The sequence below is a fragment of the Mus caroli genome, unplaced genomic scaffold (genome assembly GCF_978045245.1).
Source record: "Mus caroli unplaced genomic scaffold, Mus_caroli_1 scaffold_18, whole genome shotgun sequence".
Lineage (NCBI taxonomy): Eukaryota > Metazoa > Chordata > Mammalia > Rodentia > Muridae > Mus > Mus caroli.
The window spans coordinates 67,204,636-67,218,524 of NW_028227273.1; positions in this window are offsets into that span (position 1 = coordinate 67,204,636).

Consider the following 13,889-nt stretch of genomic DNA (forward strand, 5'->3'; position numbering starts at 1 on the left):
GGGTTCCCGGAAATCGCGTGACTCGCCCCCCTCACGTGGGCCGCGGCGAGGAGGAGGAGGGAGGCGGGGGCCCGCCGCCCCAGGCCAATCGCGAGGCGCCCTGAAGTCTGGCCAATCAGGGGCTCGGCCCGGCTGGCGCCCGTCACGTGACACCAGAGGGGCGGGTTGCTGGGGAAAACCAGGAAGAGAGGGCGGAGCGGGGGCTAGGAGGCTGCTGCTGAGCGTGGGCGTGGGCCGCTGGGGATAGCGAGCAGCAAGCTCGCGTTCGTGCGTGATGTTCTTTTCAGAGGCTTCCATATTCAGTCTGTAGTCTCAGAACTAAGATGATGGCCAAGGAGTCCAAATGCCCACTTTACAGTTTAACTGAACCACGGGGCATTACAGGAATATTAACTAGTAGGGGGCTGCATCGACATTCTGTTTAGTAAATGACGTACCTGTTCCCCGATTGAATTGGCCTTCAGTTGTTTGTTCATTCATCAACTCATATTTATTGAGTCTGGATCCCCAGACCCAGAGTCGGCTGCATACACCTTTGGGATAGGACCTGTATTCAGCTGTAGAAACTGCTACTAGATGCTTTATGGACAAAACTGTCTAACCTGTGATAATGTGATGATTTATGCCTCTTAATCCTGTTGATATTTTATCGGATGTGTAGTTTGTGGTAGGTTCATTATCCCAAATAGTTCTCCCAACAGACACATACGATAAGAGAACTATTTTTTTAAAAAAATACAAAAACAAACCTCAGGAGAATTATTGTTCAAGGAAACAACCTACCTAATTATAGCAGCCTGTGTTTCCAGAATTCTCTTTAGACTCTGGATCCTCCTGTCTTAGTCTTCTAGGTGCAGGGTTACAGGTCTGCACCCGCACACACATATGGACACAGAAAAACATACTTTCTTAAGCAGGGGAAAAGAAGATTAAAGGACAGAGAAACCTCATCAGATTCCCTTCAAATAACAGTTTTCCCTTGGGAGTACTCGGGGCTTCAAAGCAGTCGAGGATGTAGGAAGGGGGTATTGTGATTGACCCCTGTGATCTCAACACTGGAGATATGGAAGCAGGAAGATTGAAGTGTGTTCTTAGCTACACTGAATTGCATGCCCGGGCGGTCTTCATAAGACCAAGTCTCAAAGTAACCTTCCGCTCTCCGCCAAATTAAGACTCCCCCTCCCCCATGCACAAAGACTCAGGCAAGTGGTAGATCAGTGGTTCTCAACCTTCCTAAAGTTCCTCATGTTGTGGTGACCCAACCATAAAATAATTTTCATTGCTACTTCAAAACAGTAATTCGGCTACTGTTATGAATCGTAATATAATGTGTTTTCTGATGGGCTTAGACTACCCCTGTGAAAGGGTCATTGGACCTCCAAAGGGGTCACAATCCACAGGTTGAGAACCATTGTGGTAGCGTCTCACTATCACCGTCATGGTCTGGGATGAAAGGTGATGACACACACCTGTGACTTCAGCAGGGAGCCTGAGGCAGGTGTGTCTCTGTTCAGGGTAAGTGTGAACTACATTGTAATTTGCTCCTTGGTTCAAAAGCAAGCAACCACGGATTTGGGGATAAAAAGTCTGCCTAGATCATAATCCTGAAAAAGGTTGGGTGGGACTAGCAACGCCCCTTGTCCTATGTTCTCCATGCCTGGCATATTAAATAGTGAGTCACTATGTTACAGGCTTAGTAATAACCTGGATTGGAATCCTTGCTTCACCACATGTGAACCAGGAAGCTAAATTTCTACCTATGTAAAAATGGGATTGGTGTAAGAACTGGGTGAAATAATTTACATAGGGTTGGTAAGATGGCTTAATGGGTACAGCACTTATCACACAAATGTGAGGACCTGAATATGAATCTCCAAAACCTATGTTAAAGCCGGACGGGTGAGGCATGCTGGGAGACGTAATTCTGAGAACCTCAGCTCGGTCTCAGCCTGAGAAACGCAACATTGTTGTGAGCACTCAGGCCTGCCACAGCCAAAAATACAAGCAGGGAAAAATACAAGCAGGGACAGAGGCTGAGGCCGGGGGATTTCTGGGCTCAGGGCCAGCTTGGGGAACACATGGAGGTCACAGGAAGTAGGTATCAGGAACATCTGTAATCGCGGCACTCCTTCATGGAGATGGGAGTCTGAGACAAGAGAACCCCAGAAACTCACAGGCCAGCCAGCCTGGCACACAGTGATAATGAGACCCTATCTAAAACGGTGTGGACACTGGAATATGTGTACATGCCTACATTCTTACACAGGAGTTTAAGCAAACACACACACAATCTGTATACATGCTGCATATATAATATAAAAATAAAACGATTGTTTTAAAAAATAAGTCATATAGAGCACTTACCAGAGTGCCTGGCGTGCAGTAAGCACACAATGAACCGTGGCAGCATTAGACGATTCCACGGACTTCAATCGGAAGACCAGTTGTAGACTGAATAGCAAGTCATAATTCTAGGCAACTCAGCAATTTAACAGTTCCTAGACCAAGCTAACCTCAAACTCGTGACAGTCTTCCGGACTCTGCCTCCTGAGCACATGTATTACAAGCATGAACCACCATGCTGGGCTAAAACAAACTTTTTGGACTTCAGATTAATAGGTAACTGTAGCTCCATAGGAAGAAAATAAAATAGTAAACCTCTCCCTCAGAGTGCCAACCGCACGTAAGACCCTGATACCCAGCCACATGGGAACTAAAAGGATTATAATTACCTCGTTACGTCTGACCATAGCTCCTTCTAATTTTCCCCATTAGGTGGAATTGAAAATTGAAAAAAAAGTCCAATGGAAAACTTGGCTTGAGAAGTTGAAGCCAGGCTCTCTGGACCTGTTTCTGTGGGGCTCACACTTTAAAGCACCAGGAGTTTGACCCACACTTATTTACCTTCTCAGAGTTCCATACATGGAAGCTTTCCCACAGAAGGCTAGCCCTTCTGCTATCATACTACCTTTTAGACAGGCATTTGTACATCGTCCAGGCAACACATTCACATCCTATCACAGGGCTCTGCCATTAGTGGCATATGCTGGTCAGTTACACTGTTGTCCAGTCTTTATGTTCTCTGTTATCTAGGAAGGGATGGAGCTTGGGCAGTGCAGACTTTCAATCAAGGTTTGTGCCTGACTGTATCCTGCTCTGAATGGAGTCAAACCACAGGCTCCTAATTGATCGGTGGTTGGCGGGGGGTGGGGTGGGGGGGCTAGATGTAGCCAGATTCTACCACAAAGTTGGCGTAAAGATTCTGGGACAGTGTTGGCTTGAGGGTTAGAAGGTTTTTATCCTAGCCACAAAGTGGTGACCAGCTGGCACACCACTTCCAAAAGTCTGTAACAATGTTCCTTAGAAAAAATTATGTCATAGAACAGGCTGAATCAGAAAATAAAGAGTTTTCCACAAAGGTGAGACAACGGCACAAACACAGTAAGAGATACATTGGATGCCACTAAATTCTTCAAAGTAATTTAGTTTTCAATAGGCAGCATCATATATGGTGTAATATTCAAAAGCTCAAAAAGAACCAGGCACAGTGGTTCATGCCTCTATCCCAGTAGATCAGTCTGTACTACATAGTGAGTATGGACCTTGCCTCAAAAACTAAAAGTACAAAAATGTATTTGATAAGTGTTAAGTTGCTCGGGCTCTGCCGAAGCTTCACAGGTATTCTCTGTATACGTGGACATTTCTCTCACTTTAAACCTTAGAGTCCAGGAGGCTGAAGCAGGTAAGCAGCTTGACTCCAGGGCTTTAGGGCCAGGTTGGGTAACACAGGGCATTACTTCCTTTGTCAAAAACAGAAAGATTCCGGGAATGGTGGCACCCACCTTTAATCTCAGCACTCAGGAGGCAGAGGCAGGCAGATCTATATGAGTTCCAGGCCAGCCTGCTCTACACAATGAGTACCAGGCCAGCCTGCTCTACACAATGAGTACCAGGCCAGCCTGCTCTACACAATGAGTACCAGGCCAGCCTGCTCTACACAATGAGTACCAGGCTAGCCTGAGATACTGTCTCAAGAACGAACAAACAAATAGACAGACAGACAAACAAGCTTTGTCCTAATAGGAGCTATGAGATGCAAGGCAACCAGGGTTTCAAATTGTTCTCCATCATTCTGATCCTGTGTGCTCTGAGAATTAAAGCTGTGCCCGGCCATGCAAAGTAGTGCTGGCAACTGAAAATTCAGATGACATGAAAAACAGAGAATTTTTTTAAAAACAGCTGTCAAAAGCCTAGCGCTTTCTTACTATTTCTGCTTGTCTGGAGGCGGGGCCTTATATGGCTAAGGCAGTCCTTGAACTCCTGATCCTCTAGCCTCTGAATCCCAAGCACTGGATTACAGATGAGCACCAACACACCCAGCCCTACTTTGCCTTATGACCTGAAGATTGTATTGTGTGTGAATCCTCATTAGCAGACTGGGTTCTGCTTGCTGACTCCTGACGCATCTTTTTAAGTGTCAACCTTTTGGGACTAAGTGTTTCTTTCTGGACAATCTGGACTGTGGAATATGGTCGACGTCACAGCTTCAAAAGTGGGACTAATTAACTCAAACCTGGAAGATCTCCAGGAAAAGCTGGGTTGCTCTGATATTTGGCACTGACTTTTTCCTGATAAGATGACAGTATTGCTGAGTAGTCTAAAAGAGACTCATTGACACTGGTAATTGGATCCCATCCCTCATTCATTTCATCTGACAAGTATTCTTTGGGGGAGAACTTGTCCCCACTGTGATCTCTCAATGGGACGGTGTCCTTATTTGATAGCCCTGAGTGTCAGTTTCTCATTTCTCCCTGACAGTACCAACTTCAGCCCGAAATACCCCATTATCTATCCTGATTCCACAACCTACCCCACACTCAGCTACAGGCCTGCCATGGTATAGGGCAGACTTGGGGATCTGATGAACCAATTAAGATCCAAACCCTATCCCATCTTCCAAGGTGCAAGACCCCCTTCTCCTCCGTGCAATCTGCTTAAACCCTCACTCCTCTCCTCTTCCCCCTTCTCCATCTAAGCACAGCATATAATTCTTGTATTATTCATGCCATATATGCTGGGGTTATTTTTTCAGTGTGCCAAGTGGGCATACGCTCTAGCTACTGAGTTAAACATCCAAGCCTGTCTTTATTGACAACTCAGGGAAAGGAGAGAAATGGACATTTGTTTGTGAAATATTGGATGTGTACACGATACACTGCCCTCGCCCTGAAGGACCTTAGACCCCAGTGAAGGAAGATGACAAAATTCATGAGAAGGGACTTTTGTACTAAGTGTGGGCCACAGGCTTCAGGGCCCCTTTCAGTTAGCTTACTTGAACAAATTCCTAGCCCATCTGACACTACATCCATCTCCTCACTCAGCTCCCAGGTTGATCTGAAAGACTACTGGTGCATAAGCGGCTTCCCCATCTCTGCCTCTCAGGGAGGAATGTGACCAGAAACTTCTTAGAAGAGAGGGAGGCAGTTAGAAAAGAAAAATGCCTCCTGGCAGAGCGGCCTCAGCAGGCAGCTGAGCTTGTTCGCTTATCTTTCAATGCAGCATTCTTGTCAAAATTGTTTCATCTCTTTTGCTGACCGAACACTCCTGGGACAATGACTCGGGTTTTTAATTTTGTTTTATCAGGGCTGAGCCGAACATACACTGTTCGGCTCAGTGGCTGTAAGTGATAGCAAACCGGGAGGCTGGGGAGTGAGAACAATCTAGCATTTGTTGTGGAAAGACTCCCTACTCACAGGTATAATAAGACATTCTGCTGGTGAGGCCAGAGTGGGAGGGTAAAAGCCAGAAGCAGAGGGACAGATGATAAGAGGCGGGAACCCAGACTGAACTAGGAGAGAAGGCTTGTTCCAAAACAAACAAGCAAACAAACAAACTGGTATAATAGCAAAACTAACTTCTCAGGGGCAGGAAATAAACAATTCACAAAGATTTCTAAAGGAAAGAAGTAATACAAAGCTAAGAGAGCACAGGGTAGAGCCGGAGTCCTCTGCAACCAAAGATTTGATTTCATGCAAATTTACAAGGTCACAAGTTTCCCTGAGATGCAGAAAAACCCAGGACGTGCCCATCAGCTATGAGATATGACAGACCATCAGCTTGCTTTTTAGGTTTTAGTTTTCCTTTTGTTTTCACACAGCCTAGGCTCACTAAGTAATTAATGAGTTCAACAAACCACAACTACATCACCAAGTCACAAACATGATTAACAAGACCCAATAGCAGTTGCAGATTTTGTCAAGAGAAGCAATGCTAAAAGGAAGGACCAAGCCCCCATCTCAGCGCTTAGCTTAGCCTGCAAGGTACCTCTCTCTAGGTCCCCCACAGGGAGGTAAGGTAGCCTGCCTCTCCACTGCACCTGCTAATACTGCACTAAAGATTGCTCCTCTTAGGTCAGGAGAGCTAGAAGATTCTGCCCACAGAGCTGGCTGGAACTCACTAGCTCCTAGCAACTAGCGCCAGTCTGCCAGAGAGTCCCTTCTTCCCAGCCTGGCGGAGGAGGCAGCCACCTCTGTGAGAGAGGAGTAATGATGGAATTGATGTGGGAATTTAGAGCAAAGTATGCAGCGGTTACTGGTTACCGTCTCTCTTAACAAGGGAGGTAAGGGCAGGGCTAGGCTCCTGCAAACGCCTTGCCGGAAGGGAGGATCCTGTGGTGGGTTTCTTCTGTTTGGAGGGTCGGTAACTGAGGAGTTGAGATCAGGAAGAAGGCAAAGTCCTATGCTGCTATTGGCCCAGATCCAACCCAGTTACAATCTGGCAACACACACACCCAGCCTCGAACAGGCAAGCTGTGCCTAAATGTTAGCTATTGATATTGTAATTACTTTGAGGTACAAAGGCTTCAATCCCACCCCAGGGCTCTGCTATGTTAGAGAACCCTCCCTCGCCAGCTCCATTTTATTTTGGAACAGGGTCTCACTAAATTGCACAAGCAGGCCTTAAACTTGTGTTCTTTCGACCCAAGTCTTCTGATAAGCTGGGAGTGAGGCTTGCACCATTACAACTGGCTGTTATCACTAATAAAAATACATGGTTTTGAACATTTCTTGAGGGGGGGGGCAAAGAGCACCATAGATACAGGAATTCATGGATCTCAGCTAGGAACTATGGAGCTCAGAGAGAGGCACCCTTATAATATATAATTTTCAGAGCCAAATAAGGAACAAAAGGCCGGGACCCTGGCACAAAAGTGATGGACAGATGGAGTATGTCCTGGTGATGCATGCCTGCAGTCTCAAGATATTAGGGATGCTGGGCTGGATGGAGTACAAGTTCAAGAACAGGTGGAGGTGGGGAAATTGGGACGACAGCTCAGTGGCTATGCAGTTGTTTTATACAAACACATGCACAGAGCTTTGGCTCGCTCTCTCTCTCTCTCCCTCCCTTCCTTCCCTCTCTTCCTCCTTCCTTCTATATGTGGGTGTGTGCACTTGTGAGTGTGGGTGTCCACAGAGGCCAGAATAGGGCATTGAGTCCCCTGGAGCTGGAGTTATAGGTGGGGCTGAGTGGCATAATGTGGGTGTCAGGGACCAAGCTCAAGGGGTTGCTTTTTTTGTTTGTTTTGGTTTTTTTTTGAGACAGGGTTTCTCTGTATAGCCCTGGCTATCCTGGAACTCACTCTGTAGACCAGGCTGGCCTTGAACTCAGAAATCTGCCTGCCTCTGCCTCCCAAGTGCTGGGATTAAAGGCATGCTCCACCACCGCTCAGCTTGATTTTGTTTCTTGTTTTCAAGAGCAATAGTGCTCTTAACCACTGAGTCATCTCTCTGGCCATTCCCTCAACTGTTGTTGCACCCGAGTACCGAGAACTGCCACACTGTTACAGGATAACCAAACAACAGTGACAACGGCAACCCCCAAAACAGCTCTAAAAGCTCCTGAGGTCTCAGAAATGGGATGAGACACGGGTATAGGACCGTTGAACAAGGGCTGGTTGGGTTTATTCTTAAGTTTAAATGTCTCCCAAAGCCTCTTGTATCTGATGTTGATCTCAGTTGAATGGTAGGAACCTCATCGTGGTGTTTGATGCCTTTGGGAATGATGGAGATTAAAATATTACGGGCAAAGCCTCTGGGCCAGAATCACCTGGCACTTTTTATAGGCAGGGCATGTCTCATCTGCTGCTGTGTGACATATTGTGCTGCCTTTGGACACTGTCCCTATTGTCATCAGCAGATGTGAGCCCTACACTTTTGACCTCTAGAGGTGTAAGCTAAAATAACCCCCTTTTCCTTATAAAGTAGCCTGCCCTGCATATTTAATTACAGCCCTTCAAATGGACTTCTATAACTTAGGACTTACAGGCAGCAGAGCCTCTGAGACGAGAATCTGATGCACCGTTACCTGTTTTTCCAGCTACAATAGGATTGTGGTCTGTTTACTTCATAGGTTAATATATGTACAATTTTTGGTACGGTGTAGGGGAAGGTGGTGCTGACAGCTACCTGGGCCGTGGTCCTTTCAGAGGGTTCCTTCTTACAGACCCCTTCCTTGGCCTGCCTCCTGGGGAGGATTGCATGAATGTGAGGGCCTCTAGACAGTTCCTTTCTTCACATAATCACACACAAATACCCCAGCTATCTGTGTCGGCCTCTTACACTCTTATCTCCAGCTAGACCTTCTTGCCCTCAAGACCCCATGCAATGGAGCCCCAGTCACTATCCCATGAGCTCTGTCAACAAGACTTATTGCTGAACTTCACTCTGCCAGGGCAACGGATCACCTGTGTCCTGATCACAGCTGGAAAGCTGCAGGATCCGCCTTTCCAGGGACCTAGATGCAATCCTTAACCCGTTCCTGCCCTCCCCACCCCTGCCCACAGCCAACCCATCGCCATGACTGATCTGTAGGAGCTGACAGCTATGGTGAAGGTAGCTGCTTCCTGGCTTCCATTTCATTCAGATAACCACAGCCCTGCATGTCTCCCTCTCCTGAGTCATGCAACCTCTTCTCTAGCCTGGAATTCGGTACGCTCTCTTTCTATGGGTTTGCCACTAACGGCGGGTTTTTTTTTTTTTTCCTTCAAAAATCCTTTCTTCCAGCATTTGTGATTTTAATGCCCTTACTTAGTAAATTTATTTTCCTAGGAAGCACTGGATGGGGTGGGAGTTGGGGTAAACACATAAAGCAAAAAGCTTTACTTTAAAATTTTCAATTCTGAGCCGGGCGTGGTGGCGCATGCCTTAAATTCCAGCACTTGGGAGGCAGAGGCAGGCCGATTTCTGAGTTCAAGGCCAGCCTGGTCTACAAAGTGAGTTCCAGGACAGCCAGGGATACACAGAGAAACCCTGACTTGAAAAACAACAACAAAAAAAAATTCAATTTTGTGTGTGTGTGTGTGAGAGAGAGAGAGAGAGAGAGAGAGAGAAAGCACATATATATATATGGGTGTCAGTTACTTGGGTCCTCAGGAAGAGCAGCTGTACTATCTCTCTAGCCACTTCCCATTCCCAACACACACACCCCAAAGGTTGATGGGGATCAAACCTAGGGTTTAAGCTTGCTAGGCAAGCTCTGAACTACCCTTCCAGCCCTATAAACAACAACCCTTTATCATGTGTCTCCCTTGATGCACAGGGCAGGGTCACCAGTTTGCTTATCATTTGAAAGTAGGCTCCTCCGGTACAAACAGGGGCTGGCTGGAAATACTGCTCAAAAGCCCGGGGGTGTTGGGGGGTGTGTGTGGGGGGGACAGCATGGCGTGGCATGGAGGGGCTGAGATAGTTGCTCTTAGCTTCCTAGGCAATACTTCCTCAAACACTGGCTTACTATTTAAAACATTTATCTTGCTTGTTCAATTTTGGAATGGCAGCCCACGGTAGTAGTGTTCTCTGGTCAGTGTGAAGACACGTTGGAAACCAAGCCAAAATCCTGATGATAGTCTAAAACAGACTCTTGTTTGGCTGGAACACTGGGGCTTTCTTTAACCCGTGTGGGACCCCAGCACATTCGCAGCCCCACAGTTCCAACTTTCTATGTGGGCAGAATCAACCTCAATGTTCCCTTTCATCACCCCACAAGGTCACTGTGAACACCTACACAAAAGGAAGCCAGAGAGAGGCCTCATTCCCTGAAGGCTCTGAACTGCCAGGACCGTTCAAACATTCCCTGTGAACCCACTGCTTTTTGCTGATTCAGAATAGCTTCTGTGTCTCAATAAATCTGACTTCACTTCCCCTGATCCTGAATGTTCATGGGCTGTGGGGGAGTGTAGAAGTACTAACGTTTTAAACAACAGTCCACAAGAAACACACATACCCATTAAGAAAAGCATACGTTGGGCTGGAGAGATGGCTCAGAGGTTAAGAGCACTGACTACTCTTTCAGAGGTCCTGAGTTCGATTCCCAGCAGTCACATGGTGGTTCATAACCATCTATAAGGGGATCTGAGGCCTCCTTCTGGTGTGTCTGTAGACAGCAACAGAGTACGCACATATATAGAATAAATCTTTTTTAAAAAGCATACATTAAGAAGTAATGCATGCTTTGTGGCATTTTGAAAACTATACAGCCAGGCGTGGTGGTGCACGCCTTTAATCCCAGCACATGGGAGGCAGAAACAGGCGGATTTCTGAGTTCGAGGCCAGCCTGGTCTACAAAGTGAGTTCCAGGACAGCCAGGGCTATACAGAGAAACCCTGTCTCAAAAAATCAAAAAAAAAAAAAAAAAAAAAAAAGGAAACTATACATAATTATGAAAGAAGTAATCATTTATGATAACACTGTGGATTACTTCCTACCATGCATTTTTCTGCGACCATTTCCAGTCCACAGGGATTGTCTTTTAATACTCTATTATCGTTTATCAGTAAGCTTTTTTCATTGTTATTACATTTGTGTTGGTTGAGATAGGATCTTGATATGCAGTATAGACTGGTCCGAAATTCACTCTACAGCCCAGGCTAGTCTCTGATTCGAGACTCTCCCACTTCCCAAGGACTTACAGACATGGCTTACACTTGCCTTTTAAATGTATTGTTTCCTTAAGGGCTGGCAAGATGGCTCAGTGGTTAAGACACTGCTGTTCCTCTAGAGGACCTGGGCTTGGTTCCCAGCACCTACACAGTGGCTCACCACCATCTGAAACTTCAGTCCCGGGGGATCTGTTGCCATCTTCTGGCCAACAAGGTGGCACACATATGTTACCCAGAAATATATGCTGGCAAAATAGCCACACACAAAAAAATGTTTTCAAAAGTTATAAAAGAAACATCTGTGTGTGTGTGTGTGTGTGTGTGTGTGTATGTGTGTGTATGTCTATCTACTACCTGTATGCAGGAGTCTGAAAGGTCAAAAAAGGTTATTGGATTTCCTGAGCTGGGTTATGAGCAGTTGTGAACTGACTCTTGGGTCCTCTGGAAGAACAGAAATCCCTTTTAATTGGGACCCAAGCCATCTCCCTAGTTCCCCCCACAAGTCTTTAAATAGATTACATTTTTTGCTAAAGAATGTGCTGTAAAAGTAAAAAATAAATAAATAAAATCATTATTTAAAGGCACAGTGGTTTCACTGAGAATGGCTCACACGGGCTCATGTTTGAGTGCTTGGTCCCCAGTTGGTAGAACTGTCTGGGAGAGATTAGGAGTGTTTGGAGAAGGGTTTACAGGTAGGTGTTCAAGCTTCACAGCTTCTCATTATCCCTAGGGAGCTGCTTCCTGTTTGTGGATCAGATGCAAGCTCTCTGCTGCTGCTCTGGCACCTTGCCTGTCTGTCTGCTGCCATGCTCCCTGACAATGATGGACTCTCATCTCTCTAGAACGTAAGTCCTTAATATACCCTCCCTTCTGTAAGTTGCCTTTTTCCTGGTGTCTTATGGTAGAGATAGAAAAGTAACTGTTCTGTCTCTTTTCTATCTCTTCTGGAGATACAGTTTTAAACAACAGATCAGTGATTAAGATGCAGTGGTAGGAGGGACATGTCTATGTGCCCATCCTCTCCCCTCACCTGTACTCACTGTGCACCACCATACCTTTATTTACTCATTCATTCATTCATTCATTCTTGGCTTTATCGAGACAGGGTTTTTCTCTGTATAGCCCTGGCTGTCCTGGAACTTGCTCTGTGTGCTAGGTTGACCTTGAACTCAAGTGATCCACCTGCCTCCCGAGTGTTGAGATGAAAGGCACGGGCCACTTCTTTTTAGTAAGCCTTTGGCCTAGGACAGCAATACTATTTCCAGCTGTTCCACCATAAATATCTTTTATGTAGTATTTTGTGTCATTTTCTTTTCAAAATAATGGATTTTCTACAACTTCATCCACTTAAGTGGAAAGCTTTAGAAGACACATAGGATGAAAAAAATAACACACGCTTGCCGCTTAAGTCTTCATTTACACTGTAAATACATCTGTTCTCAAACAGGGCTATGAGCTATAGTCATTTTTTAAATGCCTGACTCTAACGAAGCATCTTATAAATATACTTATCAAGTTGATCAATAACAAAGCGACAAAAGGAGCTGTACTTGCCCTGGGGTCCATCCATAGCAACCAAAAGGCTTTTCTAACCTATACCAGAATCCCTGGGGTAATGTAGTCGAATTTGCAAGACAGGAGGGTGAGGTCCGACCACTCGTGTTATGCTCTCAGTGCTCAGGCTGGGCACAGGTGCCTCTTACTGATTTTTTCTGGAGTCCTCTAAGCCAAATGACCAATAAAAGAGAAACCTAGGTAGGACTAAAACACAACAGAGCAGTCAGCTGCCCCTCCGAGTCATCCCATTCTAACAGGTAAGTACTGGCAGCGTGCTCTGAGGATTGGGCCATTTCCTGGGCAAATGTCCTATGTGTGTGATTACAGCTCACAGGTTAGTATCGCCATCTCGCCTTCATTTGGTAATAGCTTTGCATAATAGAAAAGTTGGGTAGAAGCTGGGCGTGTTGGCTCACACCTGTAATCCTACCTCTTAGGACACAGAGTTCAAAGGTCAGCTTGACCTTTTCACATTAACGGAAAGCATGGGGTGAGTGGAGGGCACCCCTGGCATGCTAAACGGACAGGTGAAATTAAAATTTCTTAAATGAAGAAACTGGAGCTCAAGAATAAACTGACTTCTTGGGTGAAAATACCTTACAAAGCTTCCCCTCCAACTGAATAGATGTCATTCCCCCTTCATTTCAAAGCCACTCCCATGGCTGAGTGACAGACAAGAACAACCCCTGCCCCTTCAAGGCTTGCAGTCTTTCTGAGACGTCTCCCATCTCCAGTTTGGCCAAATTCCTTTCTTCACCTCTCATGCTCTCCTGCTTCACACTGGTGCCATGAGGCCTCATCAGAACAAAGTCACAGGAAGGGAGAGAGACACACTGAAGGTCCAGGCTTTTCTCATCCCTTGAGGGCTCTGGAGCAAGATGGTTGATACCTCAAAACCATCAACACATGGCTGGCCCAGTTGAGCCCCAGATCCCTCCACATGCACACCTGTCACTGACACTGTTGTCAGCTCAGTACAGGTACTAACACAGCAAGCATGCTCACAGATGACTGCAGGAAGTGACCCCACCCATCTGGAAACGAGATCACAAGCAAACCAGCAGTGTAATCCAGACCACTTGTTGAGGAGTAATTTGATTAGAACAAGCATAAAAGCGGATCAGCAAAGACAGCCTTCAGACGTAGGTCAGCCGGGGTTGTGAGTCCTTCAACTATGCTGCTAATAAGCCAGTCATCCATGAGAAGCACTCCCAAAGCTGCCCCTCACCACCACGGCAAGGCACGCCACAGCTACTGCTCTCCTACCCCTGCAGGACCAAGTGTGACGCAGCTTGAAGAACCCTGCCTCAAAGCCACTGACGGGGACTCAACGGACGGTAGCCCTGGCAACACAAGGAGACGGTGTCTTTTGCAGCAGACAGTTGGGCAGACACTTCAG